At 39.4% G+C, this 6,000-nt stretch overlaps 1 protein-coding gene across 1 annotated transcript in view; it reads right to left on the bottom strand.

Annotated features, from left to right (window-relative positions):
- LOC129814214 (zinc finger protein GLIS3-like) overlaps positions 1-3,802 on the bottom strand; it is a 31,622-nt gene extending 27,820 nt beyond the window's left edge. The window contains exon 1 of the mRNA XM_055867184.1: positions 3,519-3,802. The gene's annotated coding sequence lies outside the window, so the exon portion shown is untranslated. The remainder of the gene's footprint in view (positions 1-3,518) is intronic.
- Positions 3,803-6,000: the final 2,198 nt, after the last annotated feature.

Here is a 6,000-nt window from a genome sequence, read left to right on the forward strand (position 1 = left end):
TTTCTGTAAGGGGAAGCTTATGAATCCTGAAATTCCCCCTAACAAACCTGAACAGAAACACTTTCTGCTCTGTTCATTACAGATGAGATTTATTTTCTTCCTCTTTTTCCTCCTTGGGTCATTTGGGGACAAGCTTTCTGCTTAGTTAATTATCAATAAACAGGCCAGGGGAAAAGGAGGTCTGGGGTGGAGTGGAGGTTAGGGTGGGCGGACGATATTGAGGTAAAGTGAAGTATGAAGAAGTCAATGTACAGTAAATCAGTGCTACTTTGAAGAGAGGCGAGAAGACAGGGGCTGATTGAACAACTCTGCTTACAACATATCACTGTGAGCCTGTCTTCTGTTCTAGGACATGTGCACACTGCGATCTTTCAGTTGAGAGGAAGAAGAGTTCCTCAACACAGGTCCTGTCAGAGCATATCCAAAATATCTACGTTTTAAATAATAGTTTATGGTAGGAAACCACAAGTGGTTACTTCAATAGGACACTTCAAACTTATTTGGAGTGACATCCTCATTTACAAGTGTATCAGCATTTAACATGCTGAGTGATGACCACTGCTCTAAGGTCATTAAGGTCACACTATATCCTACTGATGGGACAAAATCTGAGGCTGCTCAAGTCCATAACAGTTATCTTACATAGAAGATCAGGACATCATCATTGGCTGTTTACCCATGTGTCAATGTATTACTGTGTATTTAACGTTGTTTATTACAAGGCTTGCAAGAAATTACCTTTGCCACCACTGTCAGAGCAGTCAGACGCCAAGCGCCCCGACATATGTAAGACATTGGTGGCTGCAAGGCTGGTGGGAGTTGAAGGGTGGGAACTTTTTGCCCCGACATATGTAAGACACCTAAAATATTTGGCTGTTTCCCATTGGTCAACACCGGAGGCTCAGGGCAGGAAGCAGGACAGAACTCCCAAAGTTTGTCCTGGAGCTGAGGGGTACTGGACAGTGGCAGAATGGCATATTTTTACCTTGTCAGCTTGGGGATTTGATCTTGCAACCTTTCAGTCACTAGTCCAACACTCTAACCACTAGGCTACCTGCCGCCCCAGGTAGCCTAGTGTTGCCATATGTGACTCGTTTCAGGAAAATAGGCATATATCGCGCATCACTACTTCACAGGAGAGGCATTTGAACGTAAACTTAAAAAAAAAATCTAAGTGTGTTTTTTGTCAGAAATGCTTTCTGGAACATGTGAACTTTCATGTGCCTTAATAACAAACTTGTATGCCATCTGTAAATACGAATAACATTGTTAAATTACGAGCCTAGTTTGTTTAGCCATGAAAAAAGAGAGGAACCTTCCCGCTAGCCATGATCGGCTGAGACAATCGAATGGGCTGGATTTGCCGAGAGATGAGTTTGGATTGTTCTGCCATGTAGCACGCTTCTGTCTATAACAAAGGGCTGCTCAGTATGTGTAGGTAATAACTGCGAACGTGTTGCTCTCCACTTTCTGGAGGACTGAGTTTTGAAATCAGTGGAATGCCTGGTGGAAGCAGAGGATGATACGTAAGGAGATGGAGAAAATTCTGGCGTTTGATTGCAAATATGTGCAGGGAGTTGAAAAGAGAACAAACAGAAGGCTGTTGTGTCTCCAGATTACATCTTAAAACTAAGGGCAACCATGGCATCCGTGACTAAGGGAGAAGTGTCCATCCATGTATACGGGTAAGATAGTCTAGCTAGCTACATTTTCAGATATTATACGTTTCTGATTTAGTCAGAAAGTCATCTTCAGTTCAAGTTAAAACGTACTGTTAGCTAGCTAGCTAACGTTAGCTGGCTGGCTCGCTAGCTAATCTTACATGTATGATCTGTATAGTAATATTATTCACATCTCAGAGCCATTTGCATTGCTAATTATTGCCTAATGTTAACTAGCTAGCTAACATTGAAACTGTTTGGTTAGCTACCCGCAGATTCATGCAGGGTAGTAATGCTATGAGTTGGGATTATGGTTAATTGTTTAGCTAGCTAGCTACATGTCTAAACAAAAGACTCCACTATGCAAGTAACCATTTCATTACACCTTTTGTATCCTGTGCATGTGACAAATAACTTTGATTTTATTTGATATAGTATGTGTTTACCAGAGACGGTAATGTGAAGAATATGACCTTCACCAAAATCAAATTAGGATATAACGTCAACGAGGCAGTGTCCAAGTTCAAAATTCTCTGGTAGAATGCTCTGCTTTTATTTCGTCACACTCACAATGGTAAGCTATTTTCTGTAATTGGCTCGCTATTAACTTGTAAATAATGATCTTGTTGTGAGTTTATTTTCCTGTAATAATGAAGACAAATGAGCTAAAGTGAAGACGTTGTCAGCTATATGATATGGCCATTATTTGAACATGCTAGCTAGCTAACAAGCTAGAAATGAACCAAAACATTGTTTAGAAAGTTGCTTTTAGTTGCCTGGTTTGCTAGTTTAACATATACTAAATATATTTTTAAATTAGTGGTGCTAATTGGTGCTGAAATACACTAGCTATGCTATTTTGGACCACCAGTCTGTAGTTTTTGTGTTTATACTTTTTCATAACGATAACAACACGTTTGATGTCGGACGACAATGGAATGTTCATGATGACACTGCATCAACTGTCGATAGACGTAGTATTAACCAGCCTTTAGTCTTTAAATCTTTGGTTGTTTAGTACATGGCCTCATGTGAATCCTTAAATAGATGGGTGGGGCTAAGGCTTAAGAGGGTGTGAATAATGCTGAATGGGTGTAGACAAGAAAGAGCTCTCCAGTAGGTTTACCAAAACAATCCAGGTCCATTTTCTCAAAAGTGAGGTTACAAGTTTATCAACTTTCAAAGCAGAATTACTTTCCCCATTGTTCCTTAACTGTAGTGTTTGATATACCATTTTCTAACTCTCAGTCTCTACTTTTATCTCATGTAAAAAACACCATTTCAAATGTTGCTACATAAGACTGAATCAAGCCAGTCTAGTCTGTCACATATAGTCTACTCTATTCTCTCACCTACAAAATCAAAATATTGCATCCATTTTCAAGCATGTCCACAATGTAATACAATTATATAAATTCTAAGTTCACATATGGTGATTAGTACCAAACTGTTTATGAACAAGGATAATAACACAGGATGTTGCAAGATAAGTGTATTCAAGAGGTGATATAGGCCTAATGAATTCACTAATGCACTTTCTGTCCAACACACATGATAGGCTATGGTCAATAAAATCGTACATGTTATTTAATTAAAAACAACTTTATACAAAACCAATTGCAGTTTCAAATTACTGTTGGCTAACGTTACTTCGTTACAGAAGATGTGTAATTTGCAAAGTGTGTAATTTGGTAGATTAGCATTTATTAGCAGAGTCATTTCTAAGAAAAATTATTTTATACGTTTGTAGTATTAATACCTTACGCAGATTTAACGTTTACAGTAAAGTCAACTAAAGTATAAATGACAATGCGAAACAATTGAATAGGCAATACAGCCACTGACATTTTTACTCACCTGAAAAGTATTCACTTAAACTATCGTCTGTGAATTCGCGCGCAGTAGATTGACAAGATGAAAACTGGAAACGGCAAGGTGACGATGACTTCGATAAAATAATGTATCTAGGTTATACAATAATTTCTCAATATCACCACACTGTTGTTTAGATATATTATACCCCTCTATGTTCTCTGAGAGTTTGAGAAATTGTGAGGAAGTTAGTGGCACGCGCTCTCCTCTTGTTTGTAGTCTACGTAGGATATTCGTTTTAGTCATCATCTCCAGCAGGGACGTGTATCGGTTACCGTTTTGCCCTTGTGTGTGAGAGATATGATTCCATATTCAAGAGGACGTTCTGTAACTCTGCTATATGCAAATCCAAAAGCCGTTGGTAGTATTTTACAACTGGGCAAATTATTGACATTGTGGACAATTTGGTGAATAATAGGCTACATCATATGATTGATTGATGTGGCCTAGCCTACATTTCATATTCTTGGGAGTTCATTCACAGGTCAGATGAATATGTTTTATGAAAAAGACAAGTGGCATCTCTCTCTGTCTGTCTATCTCTCTCTCTCGCTGTATCTTTCTGTGTGTGTGTGATAGAGAGAGAGAAAGAATGATTGAAAGAAAGACAGATCTGCATGTGTACCCAGATAGTCCCTGGTTCGAATCCAGGCTGAATCACATCCGGCCGTGATTGGGAGTCCCATAGCGTGGCGCAAAATTGACCCAGTGTCGTCTGTGTTTGGCCTGGGTAGGCCATCATTGAAAATAAGAATTTGTTCTTAACTGACTTGCCTAGTTAAATAAAGGTAAAATAAAATAACTTACTATTTTTTAAGCCCGTTTATTTAGCTATAATTATAAGGACCTTAATTTCTCCGTCTAGAAATGTTCCCAGTCTACACTCGTAGAAAAAAGGGCTCCAAAAGTGTTCTTTGGCTGTCCCCTTTTTGGTTCCAGGTAGAACCATTTTCAGTTCCAGGTAGAACTATTTTGGCTTCAATGTAGAACCCTCTGGGGAAAGGGTTCCACCCGGAACCAAAAGGGTTCTGCCTGGAACCAAAAAGGGTTTTTCAAAGGGTTTTCCTATGGGGACAGCCAAAGAACACTTTTAGGTTCTAGATAGCACTTTTCTTTCGAAGTGTACCCCTCCATGGTCATGGCTATAAATGGATACAGCTTTTGTCAAATAAACATAAAAAAAATCAAATTTTTTGCATTTCTCCAACCTTAACCCTTTTCCTAACCTTAACCTAATTCTCCTAACCTGCTGCGTAAGTTCTGCTAACCTGCTACGAAAAGTCAAATCTGCCAAAAGCTGTATCCCATCTAGTCAAAACCCCCCTCCACACCAACCCAACCAACTCCAGTTCAGGCTCCATTGTTAACTACTTTTCTCCTGGCGTCTCGAGTGTTTGCCCTGTGGATCCTGCTCCGAGTTGGCATAGCAACCATTGTGTTTACTCTAGGGTGACTTGAAAGTAGTCTGCTTGGTAACCAATATAGAGGAGGAACCCTCTGGACAGGGGCAACATAGTCAATAATATTGTCAAGAGAAATGTAAGGGGAATATGAGGGGAATATACGACATATTGTGCCACTCACTGCCAAATAAATGGTTTTTCTATGTTGTGTCAGACAGGGAGCTGGTCAAAAACACTATTTTGGGGACATTGACGTATGCGGGTACCATAGATATAGAATAATTTTTGCCAAATCAGTGTGATATCAGGGAGGTTCTGAGATTCTCAGGTGTACAGGGATGTATTATGCCTTTTACGATCAGTGGGTCATCTTTCAGCCCCCATCTCCTCTCTGATTAAACCTGTTTAAGTGTCAAGAAGAAAATGCAGGTAAAGTAATGAGAGTATTACTGGGGAAATACATGTCGAATGATAACTTATATTGCATTTGCACTGTAACTCTGCATTGTGAATTTTAGGCTGTGTATTAGAGTGGAAGTGAGGCAGATTGGTAATTTTGCCTCATCAGTTCGATGTCAGCTTTCAGCAGGAAGTCAGTGTGATGAAGATATCTAGTGGAGAGTAGAAGTATGATTAATCCTCAACGAACAGGATTCCACCAGAATAGGCTGGTGGGAGGAGCTATAAGAGGATGTGCTCATTGTAATGGCAACGAAATAGAATAAATTATACAGTATCAAATACATCAAACAAATGGAAACCACATGTTTGACTCTGTTCCATTTATTACATTTCAGCCATTACAATGAGCCCATCCTCCTATAGCTCCTCCCACCAGCCTCCTGTGTATTTCACATGTCCCTTTCCCTATTCTGTCTTGCTGTCAATATGAATTAATTCCCCATTTATCATTTAATAATTAATCGCATATGAATAGTACGGTGTGTAATATTAATCAGCTCACTGGACTAACGTATGCTATGTATGATTTTCTGTTCTGTAACCTCCTCGTATGTAAAAAGTTCTCCCTCTTACCAGCAGGGGCTACTGTTAGTACACCAATG

This window comes from Salvelinus fontinalis, chromosome 2, assembly GCF_029448725.1.
Source record: "Salvelinus fontinalis isolate EN_2023a chromosome 2, ASM2944872v1, whole genome shotgun sequence".
Taxonomy (NCBI): Eukaryota; Metazoa; Chordata; class Actinopteri; order Salmoniformes; family Salmonidae; genus Salvelinus; species Salvelinus fontinalis.